The sequence below is a fragment of the Phymastichus coffea genome, unplaced genomic scaffold (assembly GCF_024137745.1).
Source record: "Phymastichus coffea isolate CEN01 unplaced genomic scaffold, Cenicafe_Pcof_1.1 PCOF00001, whole genome shotgun sequence".
NCBI classification, from domain to species: Eukaryota; Metazoa; Arthropoda; class Insecta; order Hymenoptera; family Eulophidae; genus Phymastichus; species Phymastichus coffea.
Window position 1 is genome coordinate 3,870,761 of NW_026706812.1, and position 22,443 is coordinate 3,893,203.

The following is a 22,443-nucleotide window of genomic DNA, read 5'->3' on the forward strand; positions in this document are numbered from 1 at the left end:
GCTCGGCGCGAATACAAAAAATAACGCTCGCGATTGACAAAATACTTTCGAAAGTATTTTGTCGCACAATAATAGGGAGGTGCACCTGCCCTGCGGTTCAATTACGGTGATCAGCCGTAATTGTTGAAGAAAATCAACGGTCGATGCTCCTCAAGTATCAGCTGCGCTGCCTCCCTCGTAATATCTGCTATTACTCTGTTGCTGCTTTGATTGCTGCTGCTGTGATGCTGCTTGCTGTGATGCTTATCGCTTTCACTCGCACAAGTCCAAAAAATCCAGGAAATAACTTTTAGCAAAACGGTAAAACACTATGCATACTAAATTGGCGACACTCTCTCAAAAGCAGCTGAGGCTTTGCTAACTATTTTCAAACTCTCACGCGCCTTCTTAGTCGTTCGAACTAACATTGCGAATATACGAATCGCGAACGGATCGATTAATCGAGCGACTTTCGATTGCCGTTGCATTTACAATAATTTGTTCAAATTATCTTCAAAAAGTTAATCTTACAAATTTAAAATCAGTGAACTCAAAAATTATTGGAAATATGTGCATTTTGCAAAAATTTGAAGGCTTCAGAAATTTATGTCAAGATATGACACTTTTTTAAGTAAAAATAAAGAATTTTAAAATAAAATTTCAGCTTAAACAATTTTTGTGATTATATTTTCAATAATTATTTTTCAATATAATAATATTTTTTGATATATTGACATCCCCTTCTTGATTATTTTGTTTGTAACTGACCATGGTGTATTAATAATAGATCTCAAAACCTTATTCTAGAATATTACAATATCCATGTTTGAGTTTGCAGCTGATCCCCGTAGTTGAATTCGATATATTAGACTGGTTTGATTATGTATTTATATATTAGTAATTTATTATTGATCTATAACTAGGATTTTATGCTTAGCAGCCAGTAGAATTTTATTTTCAGTAGAATACGAGGGTCGTTTGAAAAGTCCGTGCAAAAATAAAAACTACTTGATTTTTTTTAATAAATCTTTTTTATTTTTCAACATAGTCTCCTTTTAGGCTTATACACTTCATCCAATGCTGCTCTAGATTGTTAATCCCTTCCAAATAATAGGATTTATCCAAGTCTGTAAAATAGGCATTGTAAGATATGCTACTAACTGAAAATAACCTTGATACGCACTAGTAGCGCCATCTCTCTGACTTTGCACGGATTTTTCAAACGACCCTTGTAAATTGTTTACGCTTAGTCCAGATGTAATTTCTCTATGTTAACCGGTAATCTCAATGCATCTCTAAGTATTTAGCTTTGTTACCTTGAGAAATTAATTTGTTGCTTCTAAAAAAGGTAGAGAAGCCAAGCAGCGAAAGCGGCCCTCCATGAATAAAGTATATTAATGGTATATCTGCGGACGGGGTAAGCGCACTCATTGCATGGTCTCTCCACATTTCGGATAAAGACAGTATGAACGCGTTCAGTTTTCTATCGGGCTTAATCGATTGTCAGCGCTAATTCGGTATTCCCGACGAAGAGTTGCTTATCGTGATAGGCACTACGTTTCGCGATAAAGCGCGCTCGTGGTATGAGGTTCATTGCGGTATGTGGAAGACACTGAAAGACTTTAAAAGAAGTTTTTCTAGCGAATTCTGCCGGCGATTAAATAGAGAGCAACTCTCAGGTGAGTTGCGTCTCCGGACACAGGGTGAAAACGAGAAGATAACGGATTACGTTGCGGCTTTCCAGATGATTTTGTATTGTTTTGATCCACTGGTATCGGTAAAACGCGAGCTAGCGATGACCATAGAAGGTCTACCAAGATCCAAGATATAAGCGATATCTCGAAACTAAGACCTTCTCTGATCTAAATAGTTTTAAAGAGGCGGGTTTAGCTCTTGAAGATCGGATGGCTGGTTGTAAAAGGTGGCAAAAGCCACCAACGGCCGACGCGACGTTATTCCCGAATCGGCGTATGCAGACACGAAGAAGTTTACCGGTAAACAGAAATCAGTCGAAACCATAGACAGTTTAAACGACGCGATTGATGAGGTCCTAACGGCTGAACCCTCTAAAAAGAAAGCCCAGCAGAGCAGAACAAGAAGCTAGGAAAGAAGGGCAAGAAGCAAAATGGTGAAATTGCCGTGTGTTTCGTAGAAAGACGAAAGTATTTCCTATATAATGAAGGGGAAGTATAAGGTTGTAATATAGTCGCGCTTTCTCCTCTCTCCTAGTGGCCACGTACTATTTCTTTCTCTCTCTTTTCTCTTCTCCTTTCTCGGTATACTTACTCAGCATGCCTAACTACGATCTAACTATATGACTTTTCTTTCTTTCTTACTTAAGGAGAGTAGGGTGACAGCGCGTTATCGGTTAGTTGTGGAGGTCAGGCAGTATAAATCATTCGTCCGAACTGATCACACGTTTTGAATTCTACATTCGTTAAACAGAATTTCTTTAACCTATTTAATTTATCAATGTAGTATAGTTAAGCTTAATTAGTTTCAATTAAAATAGTATTTAATAGACCCGTATTTATTCTAGTTACTAAAGAACTCTTCCAATCAGTTCTCTTTGTTTGAGTCATGCTATTTTAGCAATCGCCGCGAGACAAACCCTCCTCAGGTAAAACAAACACAATTTACACAAACACTTATACGTATCATTGGTTGACTAGCCACAAAATAGTTAATCAAGTCCACAGTGACTAAGAAACTATCAATTCATCACGTACATTATATTGGTCGACTAGCCAAGGGTTTTTCTCCATTTAGGCGGGTTCCGTTTGCGCTTACGTGCAAACATAGTTTGCATGCAAGATCAAACCTAACCGAACCTTGTAAAGTTTTTTCTCAATTATTCAGGCCAATAATATATCGATCATATTGGCCTAAACTACGCATTCATTATTTTATATCCTTTCATAAACTACACATACATTCACGAACAATCCTTTCAGACTGAGAAATTTAATGCTAACACCGTGGCTACAGCTGATAAGTAACAGCCACAGGCGACGAACCAGCTTGCGAACGGAGCCACGCTTGCTCATCACAGCGCGTAGGCTTCGTATGCCCCGGCTGCAGGTGTAGCCCTTAGCTTGGTTCCGCAGCAGCGCAATCATGGAGGTAGCAATTCAAATCGGCCATTTACGGGGGCCTGTTTCAATTGCAACGCGTTAGGGCATAGAAAGGCTCGATGCCTAGTAGCTCAGGTTGATCCGCGGATAGTTTGCTACAAATGCCGACAACCACGACATTATGCTAACAACTGCCCGACGCGAATTTCCGAGCCGACGCTTTACTGTCAGGTTTGTGGATTAATCGGCTACGTGTATAGAGATTTCGCTACTTGCAACCAGGTGAAGCAGGGAAACCTCAGTGCGGAAGCCGTCGACCGCTCGACGACTCCTCCCTAAGATGGATCAAGCGGGCCATTGAGGTAGAGAATGTGCTTTGCGCAAGGAGCAAAGGCACCGTGCAAGAAAGGAATATAGTTGAGGTAAAATGGGAAGGCAAGAACAAGGCAGAAATTGCCAGCTCTGCACCTCTTCTCATAGACAAGGTAATAGGGGAATATTTGAAAGTCAAGGCTAAAGTCAAGCGTGCAGTATTTGTAGAATATGGGGATCTGGAAAAAGGTAGTAAGGAAATTGTAGAGTTTAAAAATGTGTTTAAAGGCGATTTTAGAAGTTCGACGTTGAAAGAGTTTCGGACGCAGAGTGACGAGGACGTGAGTTTCCCTAGTAGGATCAGCATTGAATCCGAAGAGGAAAATAAACGCGACTCGATACAGCAAGACGCGGAAAGTCTTCAAAAAGGTCGACACACTAATACACGGGAAATTTTGCCCAATAAGGATGCGCATTATGCGATGGGGTTTAACAAATTTTGCGCGAAAGTTCGCCCGAGAAGTGCCCAGCAAGGCAAAGTGAGTTACCATCGTTGCGCACGAACACGGGTGAGGCAAGTTCGAGTATTTCGCCCACGGTTGGGCAGGCTTCGGAAAAGACCGTTGCTTTAGGAAATCAGGGCGAATCTGCCGTAAAATTTGTTTGTGAGAAAGCGAGCTCAGGCGCTGCGCACCCGTCGGAGCGGGTTGCGACAATGGTCTTGGTCACGCGCGATAGAGGTGAGCTTGTAAATAATAGGGTTTTGTTGTGTGGACGTTCGGTTTTGGTGAGGGGAGGGTCTGAGTGGAACTCAGAAATCCAGAAGAAAACGGCAGATGAATCGGACGCAGCGTTAGTTGTAGTCGTAGGTTCTTTATCAAGGTCGACATAGGCAGGCAAATCTATATAGCGCTGCTAGATTCAGGTGATAAGATATTGATTGTGGGACCGAATCTCGGCTTACGGTTTAGGGACCGTTCAAAGCCGTCTACGATATTTGTACAGGGCATCTCGAGTGAGAAGCCGCGAACGTGGGGCGACTCAAAGCTGAGTTTTGAAATTGGTGGTAGGATGGATTGGTTAATGGCGACGGTAGTATCTACGCTTAAGCATCAATTAATTTTAGGAGCCGACTTTTGGATAGCGTGGGATATAAATATCAGCTACGGTAATCGCGCTTGGCGAGCAGGTAACCAAGGCGATTGGTATCCGTTAGCAGAGCAGAGTAGTAACGAGATAATCGTTTTTGCGGAATGCGCAGGTTTAAGTTACTACGAGGAGGCTTAGCGAGAGACAATTCTGGCGTTAGTTTACCGGATTGTCCCTGAGTCTGGTGAATCTCCGGCGGTTCCAAGAGTTATCGAGCACATCATTGATGTAGGTGATGCGCGCCCTATAAGACTCCAGAACGTCGAATGTCGCCTCCTATATTAGCGTTTACGCAAGAAGAAACTATGCGGCTATGGAAGGCGAAAATAATTAGGCCATCGAATAGTCAGTGGAGCAGCGCGCCGGTAATAGTACATAAACGGGATGACTGTTTCGTCGTCACACGTTAATTCGTTAGTTTGTAAGTATGTATTTTAGAGAGTGATTAGGGCGTCTCGTGGTGGCAGCACATGCCGGACGCGGCTAATTGCTTGCTCGCCACGCGGTTGCCGGCGTTCAAAAAAAACATTCAAAAAAAAAAGAAAAATAAGGGCATCATGCCACCTGAGGCATCATGGCTCAATAGTTACAAGATAAATCATTTTGGTGCCTCCTGTGAGTTTGAAAATCTCGCTTTGTTTAGATCGTGTTGTGTCTATGGGTGATGTCACGTGCGCGCGTGTGAGTGTTTTTTCTAGAACAAAGGAAAGCGGTGAGCTCACCAAAAGAAATTAGTGCGGCGAGCGCGCTGAAAGAAACAGTGCGGCGATGGCGCCGAAAGGGATGATATGACGTAGTGACGTCATGCAGGTTATACGCCAAGCAACGTTGTCGCTAGCCATGGATAACCTCAACACCCAGTTAATCACCGCTACAAGGGGAACAATAAGATAAGTCATCATTTTACGGAATATAATTCTTTTTATTTTCGTTTGTCAACATCGCGGAGATGCGCGATGGAATTAAACATCTTGAACAAAAAATAAAAACGTTCAAGACCCTTATTCAAAGTTTAGCTACTTATCTCGAGGGTCCAAAGGTAAATCGTGTTAACGTGAAATTAAGGTTGTCAAATCTGTCAACCCTTTTTCAGGATTATTTCGAGCAATTTGAGAAATTTTCAACGTTAGATCCGGAAAATCCGCTAGTCCCGGAATTTAAAACAATGGAGACGAGCTACTACAACGTATCAACAAAGGCGACGGAAATTTTGTTAAACCCAATAACCCTGCGAACAGCCCCCGTCGTTTGTAAACTCTACTTTAAATACTTCAATGACTGATCGACATCATTATCCCAAACTGCCGGCGATCGAGATCCCAACATTCAATGGTGACCCATAAGAATGGATTGCGTTTAAAAATAAATTTGTCGCGCTCGTCCATTCGCGAGCAGATTATAGCAACTTGGTTGAACATAGCCGCCTTGAGCATGTGCTTAAGGGCCAAATTAAAGCTGAAAATTTTTACTCTCAACGAAGAAAATTATCCGAAGGCGTGGCGAACGCTTCTTAAGGTATATGATTCAAAGTTCGTGTTGATTACTAAACATTTAGATGAGTTTTATGACCTCCCTTTCGTAGATCCTAAGAACATCGCGTCTACTTTGTCGTTTCTCGTTGATCTCACTAAGCAACATTTGTATATGTTGGAGCGTCTTGATATCGTCATGGGAGAGGAAGCAGTTGTTCGGTATTTGAAGAGGCGTTTACCAAAGTTTATCAATTCCAAGTGGCAAGAAACGCTCAACATGAATAGGTATCCTATCCTACAGGAGTTTTATAACTTCAGTGCAAATACGGTCTTCAGACTCCGTTCGATAGAACGCGATGCCGGTGAGAGCGACTGTAGAAAAAGGGCAAATGACGGTGCGCAGCAGCAGGCAAACAAACGCAACAAATCGGTTAGGTCGTTCGTCACTTCTGCGTCGCGAATAATTGATTCAGCAAAGTCCTCTTGCTCATTGTCCGTTTGCCGTTCAAAGAGAATAAACACACCCTCGCAGAATCCAAACAACAGTCTCTGCGTCGCTTCTACAATCTAGAAAGGAAGTTCAGGGTGAACTCGTCGTTAGAGAAGGAGTACTCCAAGGTTATGAACGAAATGATTTCGTTAGGTCACGCAGTTCTGTGCGAGGATGATGACAATGACGGTTATTACCTTCCCCATCGTGTAGTGATCAAGGAGTCTAGTGAAACGACAAAGGTTCGGTCGGTGTACGACGCATCGGCTAAAACATCGACTGGCGTATTCCTAAATGACATCCTTATGGTAGGCCCCACTATTCAGGACACTGTATTTCAGCAATTGATTCGGTTTCGTGCACACTCTTACGTCATCACAGGGGACATTGAAAAGATATATCGTCAAGTGTGGGTTTATCCAGACGATCGCAAATACAAAAAAATCTTTTGATATCATCAGGGTAGGATTTGTGTTTTTCACTTAACTGTCGTTACTTTTGATGTAGCAGTAACTCCCTATTTAGCAATTCGGACTCTTCAGCAACTTGAGATAGATGAAGCGTTGAGTTTTCCTCGAGTGAGCACTTCTACTCAAAAATTTCTATGTAGATGATTTCTTGGCAGGAGCAGATACGTCAGATGAAATCAGCCCAATTCACGAGGAGATAACTGTTCTTCTTCAACGAGGCGGTTTCCTCGTTCGAAAATGGGCATCAAATGATCTCGAAGCATTAACTTCCATTAACAAGGAAGTCCTCGATCTTGACCATTTGGTTAAGGAGGTGCCCTTGCAAAAAATATTAGGAGTAGTTTGGGAGTCTAGGGCTGATATGTTTCAGTATTGCATCACTCAAATTGATCCTCAACTTAAGGTAACTAAAAGAACTCTTCTCTCAGCTGTTGCAAAAATCTTCGACCCACTTGAACTATTAGGACCCATAACGATGTTCGCGAAATTCCTGATTCAAGAGTGCTGGAAATCAAAGATTGACTGAGACGAATCCGTCTCTCAACAGACTAACCAAATGGCGAGCTTTATTTAGCGAGTTATCCCTGATAAAAAACATCAATTTCGATCGAAAAATAGTTCTTCCAGGCGCAGTGCGCATCAAAATACACGGTTTCTGTGACGCTTCTCTTCTTGGGTACGATGCCTATCTATTTGCAAAGTCCATCGACGCTTAGAAAAACGTTCTGGTTAGGCTTATTTGCAGCAAATCTAGAGTAGCTTTCTTAAGCGGATTAACTATTCCTGGGTTAGAGTTATACGCAGCATCAGTCCTCAAAAGATTTGTACGTCCAGGTCCGATCTCAACTGCAGATTTCTGTTCACCAGGTGATTTGATACTCTGATTCCTCAATTGTTCTGTGTTGGTTAAAAAAGGAGCATCAACAACTGAAAACTTTCAAAGCTAATCGGGTATCCAATATCCAATCAGTGAGAGACCAGGTTGAGTGGTTGCACGTTCGTTCAGAAGACAATCCAGCCGATTCTCTTTCACGAGGTCAGTTACCGTCTGAGTTCATAAAAAAATCTCTATGGCAATCTGGGCCAGTATGGCTCGCTAGAGAGAGAGAGAGGATTGGTCTCCAGTCGTAGTTTCAGTACCACGAGAAGTTCAAGGATTAAAGGGGGAAGTATGTTTAGTCAATACCAAATCTTCTTCGTTTTCCGAAGCTTATTCACAATTCTCTTGTTATGAACGATTCGTTAGAGTACTAGCTTACATCTTGCGTTGGAGAAAAAACTTATGCTTTAAAGGCAAACCAGCTCAAATGGATTGTGAAATTCAACATGATTCCGTGCGAAAACTAGAAATTAGCAAACGAATGCGTCCGCTGACTCCGTCTGAAATCAAGGAATCCGAAAGGAGGATTTTGGAGTTAGTTCAAAGGGAGGGTTTTCCTGTAGAGTATGATAGTCTATCCAAATTATCCAACAGTTTAAATATGGGTACATGTTTCGACAAGTTGTGTAGATTCACTAGCGACAACCTAATTCGCGTAGACGGTCGCCTCAAGAATTCTAAGCTTCCTTACGGGCAACAACCCCCGATACTCTTACTTCAAAATCATCCTGTGACAAAAATAATCATTCGTCATCATCATGAAGGCAACTTGCACTCCGGGATTCATTCCACTCTTTATTCAGTTCGTCTAAAGTTTTTCATTTTGAATGGAAAATCGCAAATAAGGCAGGTAATTCAACGACGCGTTAAATGCATTCACCAAAGACCGAAGATTGGCCACGCAAAAATGGCAAATTTACCTGCTCCACGGGTCTATGAATCGTTCATTTTCAGTTGCCCAGGTGTCGATTTTTTTGGGCCGTTCAACATTAAAGAAAAGGCTTATACGAATAGATCGTTCATTAAAACCTACGGTTGTATTTTTATATGCTTGGCCTCCAAGGCCGTCCATGTCGAATTGGCTATCGATCGTCAACAGAAGGTTTCTTGGCTGCTTTTCGTAGATTTATTGCTCGCATGTCTATTCCGATAACGGAACCAATTTTGTCGGGGCAAACAATGAATTGTCTCTTTGACACAGAGGCATTTCGCACGGAAATCAACAATTACGCATTTTCAAAAAGAATTGAATGGCATTTTAATCCACCTGCTTCACCACACTTTGGAAGTCTGTGGGAAGCGGCTGTAAAGAGCTTTAAACATCATTTAAGGTGCATTCTTGATAAGCAGCTCACATATGAGCAATTTAATACTCTTCTTATCGAAATTGAAGCGATACTGAATTCGTGGCCATAATACGCTCTTTCAACCGATCTCAACGACCCTCTGGTTTTAACCCCCGCTCATGTATTGATAGGTCGCCCTTTTAACATGTTGCCTGAACAAGCATTTTCGTTAGTTCCAGAAAATCGGTTGTCTACCTACCAGTTTTGGACCAAAGCCAGACAGAACTTCTGGGAGAAATGGCATAGAGAATACCTTTATGAACTCCAAGTTCGTCAGAAATGGACAAAGGGTGATTCCGAGTTAGCTCCAGGTATGGTGGTACTGCTCATTGAAGACAACGCCTCAAGTGGACAATTGTCACTGGGTGTAATCATAGAGGTGCATCCTGGTAGCGACGGCGTAGTGAGAATAGCTTCAGTCAAGACTGCGAAAGGCGTGCTCAAGCGGAATATCATACGCTTATGTGTGCTTCCTATTATAAACTCTGAATAAGTTTAAGATTTTGTTCATAGGATAAGGTTCTCGATGCGTTCTATATGTGAATTAGGTTTAAGACTGTATGTAATCAACCAGACAGTCCCTCCAAAGGAAACTGTCCCGTTTAAAAACTTGTCTAGTCGCCACTTAGTCAAGCTTTTCCAAAAAGCGCTGTAAATTAATACTAATTTCTTCATAAGCGCGTTATTTTGTTCATAATTATTTATGGTTAGATTAGATGCGCTTGGTCAAAGCCTCAAAACTCTCTTCTGAAGACGTAATGATTGCCCCAGATGTGTGCGCTGTGCTTTGCCCTAAATAAGTCGAGCCATGTTGTGTTTGAGAGTGCAACTAATAAGCCTGGTCCGAGAATGGTCAAATCCGAAATTTCACAGCCAGAAGCTCAGAGGTCACGCCGAGAGGGTGGCTTATGTGAAGCGATGATCCCGAATGGAGTTCAGAGAGAGGCTGAGGTTATGTGCTGAGCACTATTGTTCCAAGTTACTTTGTATTGTTTCACAATCTGCTTCATTAGTTATCAAATATCTGTATTCCACAGCGTGGGCCGGGAGTATGTTCCGTCGTCACACGTTAATTCGTTAGTTTGTCAGTAAATGATTGAGAGAGTGATTAGGGCGCCTCGTGGTGGCAGCACATGCCGGACGCGGCTAATTGCTTGCTCGCCACGCTGTTGCCGGTCAGTCTCTACTAACACTGTTCCGGCTTCCAGTCGTGAGCACGTGCTTACAAGGAAACCCCCCCAACCCGACCTCACCGATTTCAATAATCTTTTGATATGTTATAGTTCATCAAAAAATAAGACATACGTATTTTTTTTTATCGGCGGAAAAACACTTTGAGGAGGTGAAAACAACCCTCAAAGTTCACCCCCAAAAATAGATTTTCCAATGTATCTCAGCATCTAATTGATATTTTACGACCAAACAAATTTCATATCACTTCTCATGTGAAAAGCAAACTAGCACATGCAATTCCGACCACAAGGGATGCAACCCTTATTTTTTTTATTTAAAATACTATCTATTTCATGGCTATTTTTATGAAAAAAATTAAAATAACCCGAAAAAAATTGGAAAAAATATTACCCTACATAAAATACAAAAATAAAGTTAATCTAGTCAAGCTTTTTTTCAAACTACCCCCTTAAAGTTGAAAAACCACCCCTAAAAAATTGTTTTCAATACATTACAGGTGGTGTTGATAATTTAGTGTAAAATACGTTAAGCATCATTTATACTGTACAAACACAACTATCTCGTGCAGTTTCGACCACAAGGGTTGCAACCCCTAATTTCTGTCATCGAAATTTGTACCTTCTTTATTCCTATTTTTGAAAAAAAGTTCATAATGAGCTTAAAAAAATTGGAAAAAATATTACCGTGGATAGAATAAGAATAAAAAATTTACCTGTTCAAACTTATTTTCAAAACCACCCTCAATGTTGAAAAACCATCCTAAAAAAAGTTTCTGACATATCGTTGTAATCTCTTCTAAATCAAATAAGCTATGATTCCATAGCTATTTTGTTGCTCTCTTTTAAATTTTTTACGTTCTATCGTTTATTAATTCTATCAAAAAATAAATAACTTTTATTATATAAAAAAACAAGTCAAGAATAATATAATATTATAAGTATACCTAGAAGATAAGTATAGTTTCTCGGATGTGCAAAAATTTTGGTATATGAATGATAGTATTATCAGAATTTTATTTACGTCCTACTATCAACGTCTCTGACGAATGTCTGTTATTTTCATGATTGATAAATATGAGTAAGTAATTCTTCATCAGTAGCCAACACAACTTTCTTGTTGTTGGACGTATTGTATCGACTATTGAACTAACAGCATAATAAATAGTAATAAGAATATAAGATTATAAGTACAAATAATAATAAGATACTATTCCGTTAATTCGTATTTCGTAGTACCTGCTACGTAAGTATAACTATAAAATTATTTTTTATATGCAAATAATTTTACGGCTTTTTAATATTTGTTATTAAAAAAATTGAAATTACACTGATTATGAGGATTTATTAATTAATGATGTTTATAATTATTGTTTACTTATTGATTTGTTTATTATTATTGTTTATTAATTAATATGTTTACTTTTTAATTGATTAATTAATTTTTTTCATGAATGTTTTCTATAAGTTTGTTTATCATTATTGTTTACTTATCAATTTGTTTATTTATTTGTTTTTATCCTAATTTGTTTATTTGTTATTCAGTTTATTTCTTATTCCCCAGCGATATCAGGAGAGACCTATACAGAGGAAAAATAAGGAAAAAAAGGGGACGGATGGATGGACGGACGCACGGAGAATTTCGCGCCTTCTGTTTAATATAATAGAAGATATATAAGATATATATATATATTTTTTTTTTTATTTCAGATTAAAAAATGAAAATTAACGCTCTGAACGTTTTAAATTTATTATTAGCTTACTTTCAAACTCTACAAATACCTGAAAGTAAGACAAATTATAAAGAGATTCAATTGTCGGAAAAAATTAAAAGCATTTTAATAGATTCCGTGAATGATTTCAATGAAGTAGATATGATCGTTGAAGATACATTAGATTTTCAAGAAGATTACAAAGATCATGCTGCAAAAATAGTAGAAGATGAAGTTCAACACCATTTTCCTGACGATTTCGAAGCACCCACCGACCATTGTACCAAAGACAATGAAGATGTCAGTTTTGAATATAAGCAAAGAGCCGTAGAATACTGGAGAAGTGGCAAAAAAAAAATTTAAGTGTTGAAAGTGTACGTCAAGAATTTAAGAAAGTTTCATCTTTGAGTCAGTTGAAACGTTGGGCTCATACAGTCAAGAAAGGTGGTACTTATAGAGAAAAAATTGCAAGAATTTGTCAGTACACTTTTGATAATTTTAAAGCAGCAGTAGACGCTGGTTACATCATTCATGATCGTGACATACGTCGATGGGCATTGCAAGCTCAAAAGATTATAGGATCAGAAGATGTAAGATTCAAAGCTTCGGATAACTGGCTTTGTAAATTCAAGAAAGCTCATAGAATAGTATCCCGGAAAATAAATAAGTTTATAACCAAGAAAACACTAGAAAGTAATTCAGAACTAACGATTAAAGCAAATACTTTTATTGCTGATGTTAAAGCAGGCATAAGAATAATTGGAATTCATAATGTGTTTAATTCTGATCAGAGCGGATTCCAACTGGAAATGCACTCCGGAAGAACGCTAGCGGTTGAAGGAGAAAAGCAGGTACAGTGTTTAGTACAGTCAGTTTCTTCAACAACCCACAGTTATACTATACAGCCACTCATATCAGCCACAGGAGAATTACTGTCACCACTCTTTTTAGTTTTGAAGGAATCTAGCGGTGAGTTTGGACCCATTGTTGAAACCACTTTATTTAGACCCGAAAATGTTTACGTAGAAGCATCTAAATCTGGAAAGTTGACTACAGGTATACATAATCCCATCTAGTTACAATTAATGTCATTATAAATGATTTTACAAATAAGATTTTTGATTTTAGATCTCTTTAAAATATGGCTGCAAAAAGTATATTTCCCTAATGTAGGTTCCAATACGATGCTGTTGCTTGACTCCTGGAGCGGTCATTGTGACAGTGCCATAGAAACTGTAACTCCACGTGATAAAATTATAAATTTTAAAAAAGTACCGACTGGCACAACGGGAAAAATTCAGCCACTTGATGTTTTTGGATTTCGCATATGGAAGAACTTTGTCCGCCAATTTTCAGATACCGTAATTTTGATGAATTACACAGGACTACAAATGGGAACCGGAAAAAGTCCTTCGGCAAAATTGATACCCTATATGTATTTCGACTAGCATCTAGATTGAAAGAAAAAAATTGTCTGGCTCCTGGTACTTCCATCACATTTTACCGAAATCATGATCAACAATTTAGAAAATTTTTTTCGAAAGAATGCGATTTAGTTTATTGCAACGACGTTGCAGGACTGATAAATGAATTTGGAAACGTAGAGTATGAAGCTATTGATTGGCGTCTGTTTATTGATTCTTCTACGAGAAGCTTGAAAGCAGTTTTACTCCATAACGGTAACATATACGCCCCTATACCAATTGGTCATTCCATTGTCTTGAAAGAGGAATATAGTAATCTCGATTTACTGCTACAGAAATTGCATTATGATACTCACGGGTGGCAGTTGGTTGGAGATTTGAAAATAACAACAATTTTGTTGGATCAACAAAGTGGCTTCACGAAATATCCATGTTTCATTTGTGAATGGGATAGCCGTGCCCGAGATCAACACTATGTGAGAAAAGAATGGCCACTTCGACAAAATTTGACCCCAGGTAATAAAAATGTTTTACACGAAAGTCTTATACCTGCAAATAAAGTCATCCTCCCACCCTTGCATATTAAGCTTGGTTTGGTCAAACAGTTCATTAAAGCAATGAAAAATTCACAAGACGAAAGCAACGCTTTTATGTATCTCTTCGAGAAATTTCCAAAACTTTCGGAAGCAAAGATCAACGAAGGAGTCTTTGATGGTCCACAAATAAGAGAACTATTACGAGATGAAGAATTTGAAAGAAGAATGACGATAAAGGAACGCAACGCGTGGCAAAGCTTTAGAGAAGTTCAGCATAAATTTTTAGGAAATAATAAAGACGACGATTACGAAGATATAGTAAATGAGATGTTGGGTAATTACAAAATAATGGGTTGCTTGATGAATTTGAAAATTCATTTTCTTCATTCTCATATTGATTACTTTCCTGAAAATTTAGGAGACTTTAGCGAGGAGCAAGGAGAGAGATTCCACCAAGACTTCAAAGACATCGAAAGAAGATATCAAGGCTATTGGGATGTGAACATGATGTCAGACTATTGTTGGTCTCTTAAAAGAGACACTACTACTCCACACAAAAGAAAAGCGCTCCGCAGATCGTTTGCTAATAAAAGAACGCGTCATTCGTAAATCTTTTTGATCGACATCACTATCTGAAATCAAGTCTATATATCAAGCTAGGTGAATTTTAATTGCTGGAATCGATTGGCAATATCCGCGCGAGAAAACCATAAAGAGAGCTAACACAACCATGAACTAAGTTCTCACCGTAACTCATATTTGAATTTGAGACCGAGGATCCTCAGATTTTGATTTAGCGCGTCGAAATACCTAAAGATACGTGACCAAATTATAGTTAAAAATCTGTAGTGTAATGATGTATATGGAATACATGAATTTTATCGATCGGTGAGTCATTTGACCCAACCCTCAGATGACCTTGGAGGATCATGTTGGAAAAAATAGAAAATACATATTTGGACGTAAAATTTCCCGCTCTTACCGAATCCGTGGTCAGATTTTATGTTTTTCCGTAGTAAATGCGTTTGACCTTCAAATGTCCTTGAACACGACGTGCTGGGGTTATGTGGACCTCGGATTTGGAATCAGCGCGTCGAAATACATATAGGGTATCAATTTTGCCGAAGGACTTTTTCCGGTTCCCATTTGTGGTCCTGTGTTATGATTTGGATTTATATAAAAGAAACAACATTATTAAACTTCAGTCGTTAGTCCACAATCAATTATCTTCACCAAGATATACTAATCTTTTTAAATATTCCTGGTTCAAGAGTGGTTACCTCACTAAAAAACCAGAAAATTTTGACAATCCTGTTGCTTACAGTTTTGGAGATTCCTGCAATACACATTGTGACATAGAAGGATGCAAAAATGTGGCTATTATACGTTGCGGTTGGTGCAAAAAATCATTATGTTTCGAGCACTTCTATGAAGAATATCATTATTGTAAGAAGTATGAACAATAAATCCGTCCTAATTTTTTTGATTGTTTTTAATTGGTAACTGAATGAATTATAGTAACGCATGTAAAAATCAATTAAATATATATTACTTGGCAGTTTACAATTTTAGTCACAAGAAAGGAGAAAAACTCAACCAACAAAAACAATGGCAATGCTATCAACCCTCCTAATCACCGAATGGCGATGGTAATAAACCTCCCCCTAATAACCCTCCTAATATCCCCCAATGGCATTGCTTACAACCCCCCATTAACCTCTTAATAACTCCCCCCCCCAATAAGACCCTCCCCCTAATAACCCCCTAATAACCCCAGTAGTTAGCAGGGTTGATAACGTTGCCATTATGTTATTCGGTGGGTTGCAAGCATTGCCATAAGTTTGCAAGGGGGCTCAGCTATGTCTTCGGGCTATTAGTGGGGGGCTAACGGCATTTTCATTGAAGGTTTTTAGGGGGTTATTAGGGGGGGTTGTAAGCATTCTGATAGTGCGGGTTAGTGCGGGAAATTGCCATTGGGATATAAGGGGAGTTTTAGAAATTGCTACTGGGTGATGGATCATTTTTGGACAGATTCGGAATCGGCGCAACAAAATACTTTGGAAAAACGTTGTCCCAGTTCTGGGTCTTGTTGGGTGATATAATCTTGAATTGGTACATATTTTTCGTATTCTATCCACGACAATAATTTTTCCAATTTTTTAAGCTCATTATGAACTTTTTTTCAAAAATAGGAATGGAGAAGGTAAAAATTTCGATGACATAAATTAGGGGTTGCAACCCTCGTGGTCGAAACTGCACGAGATAAATGTGTTTGTACATTATAAGTGATGAGCAACGTATTTTACAGTAAATTATCAACACCACCTGTAATGTATTGGAAACAATTTTTTGGGGGTGGTTTTTCAACATAAGGGGTGGTTTTAAAAATAAAAGGTAAATTTTTTATTCTTATTCTATCCACGGTAATATTTTTTCCAATTTTTTTAAGCTCATTATGAACTTTTTTTCAAAAATAGGAATAAAGAAGGTACAAATTTCGATGACAGAAATTAGGGGTTGCAACCCTTGTGGTCGAAACTGCACGAGATAGTTGTGTTTGTACAGTATAAATGATGCTTAACGTATTTTACACTAAATTATCAACACCACCTGTAATGTATTGGAAACAATTTTTTGGGGGTGGTTTTTCAACTTTAAGGGGGTAGTTTGAAAAAAAGCTTGACTAGATTAACTTTATTTTTGTATTTTATGTAGGGTAATATTTTTTCCAATTTTTTTCGGGTTATTTTAATTTTTTTCATAAAAATAGCCATGAAATAGATAGTATTTTAAATAAAAAAAATAAGGGTTGCATCCCTTGTGGTCGGAATTGCATGTGCTAGTTTGCTTTTCACATGAGAAGTGATATGAAATTTGTTTGGTCGTAAAATATCAATTAGATGCTGAGATACATTGGAAAATCTATTTTTGGGGGTGAACTTTGAGGGTTGTTTTCACCCCCTCAAAGTGTTTTTCCGCCGATAAAAAAAAATACGTATGTCTTATTTTTTGATGAACTATAACATATCAAAAGATTATTGAAATCGGTGAGGTCGGGTTGGGGGGGTTTCCTTGTTAGTGTCGCGTTCTTAAAATTACGTTTCATTTTTTAGACATTCGTGCCCCAAGCTTAAGTGAAGACGCAAAACAGCGTATTGCGCACCCTTATTCGATTGTAAATTAATTCAAGTAAACCAAAGGTAAATTATTAGTGATAGTCAAAATATTGCACCACGTGGTGCAACACACTCACTCGATGTCCAGCGTTTGAGAAGCCATTCAAGTTCACCGCATTCATTGCTACTAATTTCACAAAGTTTATTATCAGGTGTTTTAAGTACGTCTTTGTCTCAATAAAAACTTATGTGTCTGAGATTTCTTTCAACTACGTCATTCATTTTATTAGTGTGCAGTGCTCTGAATGTGTGTGTGTGTGTGTGTGTGTGCGTGCAAGCGACATCATTCTGTTGTTCCTTGTTTCATTTCTTTGTCGAATTTAAAACTTTGTATTCAGTCGTCGTGTTGCGTGTTAGTGTCAGTTCAGTGTAATTTTCTAATCAATAAACTCATAGGTTTTTTATGCCAGTCAAGGCTTTTTCCCATTACTTGAGTGTAATTAATTTAACGCCTACTATCAATATTAATAATTAGCATTTACATTCAAAAAAAAAGAAAAATAAGGGCATCATGCCACCTGAGGCATGATAGCTCCATAGTTACAAGATAAACAATGACGGCTATAGATTTTGTCTCGATTTGAGACCGGTAAATAAGGTTACAAAAGTAGACGCGTATCTGATGCATAGCATTAATGCTATTTTGGACAGGTTATGCGGAGCAGTCTTGTAATAGCGTCAGCCGTCCTTGGCCGATAATCCTTTCCCGCTATCACCAAATTCTTTAAGGGGGAGGTAGGGGAGGCGGTGTATCGCTCCCAGCAAGGCAGAAGAGGAAAGGCGATCGTAATAAACATTCAAACCTTTTACCAACCAAGTACGTTTATGCACCCCTTTTACTTGCACTGCGATGGCTCTTCCTTCGTGGTTGGCGCGTGTTTGGTCAAGGTATTCGACGACGGCGAGCATCCCATATGCTACGCCAGTCGGATGCTAAACGCGCACGAGCGAAATTACACGGTGAGCGAAATAGAGTTTCAGGCAGAACTTTTTCCGGTAAAAAAGTTTCGGCCTTATATAGAATGCTCACACTTTGTCATCGTTACGGATAATAGTGCGCTCACTAGAATTCTAAATAAACGCGAACTAATAGGTCGATTGGGAAGATGGGTACTAGAATTTCGACAGTTATATTGCGAAATAGTACATAGAAATGGAGCGCTGCACCATGTGCCGGACGCACTTTCGCGAGAATTTGAGGACGAGCTCGAGGTTTGCGCAATCGATAAGATACAGCATGCTTGGTATCTACAACGCGTGAAAGATGTTCTTCAAAGACCTAAGAAATTTGAGAATTGGAGAGTAGAGAATAACATCCTGTATCGGTTTATGCGCGATCACTTGCTCGATCCGGTAACTAATCATGAGGAATACTGGCGCCTGGTGGTGCCGTTGGAGTACCGGGAAAGGATATTGAAAGACGCTCATTGCGATCCGTTCTCCGGACACTTCGACCTGAAAAGACTTACGATCGAATTACTCGTGAGTATTACTGGCCAGGAGTATGGTATGATGTGAAAACATTCGTAGATGAATACTCTCAATATTAGAAGTACAAGGTAGACCGGCAGGCACCTAAATGCCTAATGGGTAAACGCATAGTAGAAAGACCATGGGCCGTGGTAGTGACTGACGTGGTAGAGCTGCTCCGTAACAAGAAAGGGTTTAAATACCTGGTGGTTTTTCAAGACTTATTTATCAAGTGGGTCGAGTTAATACTGCTACGTTCGGCAAACGGTCCTGCTTTTGTTGCCGCGCTTGAGATGTTAATCCTGTTTAGGTGGGAAACTCCGGAATATATCGTTAGTGATAATGCGAAGGCATATAGGAGCAAAGTGTTTCAAGACAGGTTGCGAGAATACGGTATCGAACACGTATTTTGCCCTGCGTATCATCACCAAAGTTATCAGGTTGAGCGTTTAAATCGAACGCTTAAAACGATGATAGCGATTTTTGTAGATGCCGATCACAGAAGGTGGGGATAGATACTTGCATGAATTTCGTCATGCTATCAATACGGCGACTCAGGCGTCTACAAAGGTATTGCCGGCGTTTCTAAACTTTGGTAGGGATCCGCGTACGGTAAAGAGTTTAAGGCGCGAGGTTGAGGTAAAAGCCCCTACTGTTAAGATAGATACGTAGACGTGGGAAGACAGGCTATCACGTTTAAATGCGTTACGTGACTTTGTAGCTAGGCATATTGATGAAGCTCAGAAAAAGCAATAGAAACACTACGATAAGGGTAGGCGTCAGGTACTTTTCCAGGTAGGTGATTTGGTTTTGCGCAAAGTGCATACGCTTTCGAGCGCAGCGGATGGTAGAAACGCGAAACTCGATCCGAAATTCGACGGACCGTTTGAAATTATTTCAGTAATTTCACCCAAGATCTACGAGTTAGTAACAAACAGTAAACATCGTACTACTCGAGTGCATGTCTCTGAAATTAAGCATTATGTGCCTCCGCGAAAGGTAAATGAATAGGTTCATGGGATGATTCAGGCATGATAATTTTTGTTCGATTCTTTCTTTCTTTTTTTTAAGGTTTAACGAGCGCAGCGACGAAAGTGGTAATGGTTGGGTCCGGAGACTCGATCCGTATCTCTCACATCGTCGAGGCTTCACGATCGCACGGGTAGATTCGCCGGAAGCTGCTGAGGTGATGGAGGTTAACCAGGCGTCGAGGTCTACCGCCCCGCTTTCGGGCTTACGGTAGGCGGCCTCTTACGAAGCCGGGATTGCCTCCTGCACCTCGTAGTTGTCCAGGACGTCGATTGGTGGAGGTGAGGACGGAAAGGCGAAGGAAATTCCGTTGCCGCCGACTTCGCCCTCATCTTCGACGCCGTTCGTAGACGATTGACGAGGGGTACGATTGCTAACGGGTAATCGAAAGGCAGGCTCGATAATCCGGCTGGAGGCGCCAACGCATACTTGGGATCATGCGGTACGTCGGAGCGTAGCGTTTAGGCATACGACGCTTTGCATCCGCTAGACGTCGGAAAAATCGAGGGTTATCGCGGCAAAAGGGGGAATTGTCTTTCCGCAGATGGAATCGAGCAACCAAAGCGAGAGATCGCCGGGCTGGCTACCTCGCCGGTAGAGCGGCGGATAAGAGCCGAAGCATGAGGGCTGCAATTGGTAGAGGGAGCAGGAATCCCTTGTTGCAAGGTGCCATCAACAATATATTGGAGGTGGAGCTGAGCACGAACGACTCCGAGGAAGAAACGATACCGGTTCGCGAGCTACCTTGAGTAGCTCTGCAGTCACACGTCTACGGTCCTCTCCCATACATGCCGCTCGCGCATCAGAGGTCGGACTCCGCGTACCAGTTTGTTCGCATGGGTGGGCCCGCACAATTTCCTCCAGCCGGTTATTTGGAAGAAGCTGAGGCTCGGCAGAATGCGGGAAAGAGGAAGCGCTCCATGCATTTCAACCTCTCCGCATGTAATTTCGAGAGGCTAGTCGAGTTCTCCAGTCAGACGATGACAGCATCCCGGGCGGCGGAAGGAGCTGTTGTTCAGGCGACAAGCACTCTCCAGCCACCGGTTGCTTTGGCGGCTAATGGTGGAAAGGCCTCGGGAATTGGTACGAGCACTGCTGCCGGAAAGTTGAACGAAAACCCGGTAGCACCGGTGCTACCAGCCTTTAAGGCGGTACGATCCCTTACGTCTTCCTAGGCGGCAAGCTCAACCTCCCCCTCAGCGCCTCCTTGTTGGGTAAATGAGGCAGGATTTCGCCTGGTCCGAGGTAGTTTTCTGCAGGGTCTAGTCCCGATCCCCTGGCACCTGGAGTTGGATGTGCCTTCGTTCCGCTGCTTCAATGGCAGAACGGGGTTACATCCCAGGTCGGCGTGCAGGGAACCGCCTATTCCGGGTCCGGTATGCCGGAATTACGGGCGACTCAGCGTTCTCGTCTACGACTGTCCGCGCTGCCGCGATACCACCTTTAGGGCGGACTAGGCGCGCAGGATGCTCGTAGAGGAGGGAAGGGCTCGGGTACGCTCCAGTGATCCGGTAGGACTCCAGGCTTTGCGGTCGGAAACCTTGGAGCCAGAGTCAAGGATCCCTGAAGCGAGACTAGAGATAGCCAGTCCTAAGTCTTCTGTCGGAGAGCCAAAGGCGATGAAACCCCGACATAAGTGCGGTAAGAGTACAGGGAAAGGCTCGCGCGTAAAACGTTTACCGCAGAGGGAAGCCAAGCTGGAGCCAGTACGGCCAGCACCGCGCGAGTAGAGGTCGTGACGTGGACGGAACAGACGCCGGTATCCACGAGGCTACCGGTGGATCGTGACGCCAGGGTAACTGAGCCAGAGGCGGCTGAGGTTGCCGGCTATAGGCTTTCCGAATTAAGCTCACCTCCACTTACGGTGGAAGAGCTCCGAGCGCTCAGACTCCGGTATTTTGAGTCGCTTGAGCAACAACAATAGTGGCAAATTCTTTTTGTCCAGTTTAAGTTTTGGTTAAGTCGCGACCTTTGGGCCATCGTGGATTAGTCGATTCTCCGCGATGACGGGCTTGGTATTTCGATTTGACGTTCCGGGTAAAACGATAAACTTTTGTCTTTGGTCTAATTTAGTTGTTACCAAACTAGACTTCAGTTTAATTAAGATATACTTAAGTTATTTATTTAAGTATGAGCGTTTAGCGTTGGTTGCCGGTTGCCAGTCGAGAGAGAGAAAGATTGTGAGAGTGGAGATTAGGCCGTTCGCAGGTGTGAACTTTTGTCTGGAAGAGGGTGTGACGAGAGCAATCGTTGCATTTGTTCTTGTCGGTATTTTCTCCAATTCCCCCTCTCTTTCGGCAAAGCACGGTGACAACCGTTAGGCGCATTTAAGAATGCGCCTAATGCATGGTCTTTGTTTCAGCCGACGGAGATAGCCGAGCGAGGCCGAGCCTGCCCGAAGCTATTACGCTGATAATAGAGGAGAGAGGTGTTAGAAAGAGAGAGAGAGTTAGGGGCGTGCACGCAGGAATAGGCAGGCGCGCGTCGCGAACCAAGTAGCACATTAGTCGCGCGCCGCCTAATAAGTAGATAAAGTAGGGAGAGAAAGAACGAGGAAGAAGCTGTCGATCGCGGAAGAAAAGACGAGCGACACAGACGGTAGTGAGTCGAGCAGTCAGTAAGAAGGTTTCCAGTCAATCAGGTATTAAGACGGTTTCGACGGTCAGCGGTTAAGAGTCGAAAGTGTAGTTGAGAACAAAGTGTCAACCGAATGCATACGCCGCCAAGGAGCCGA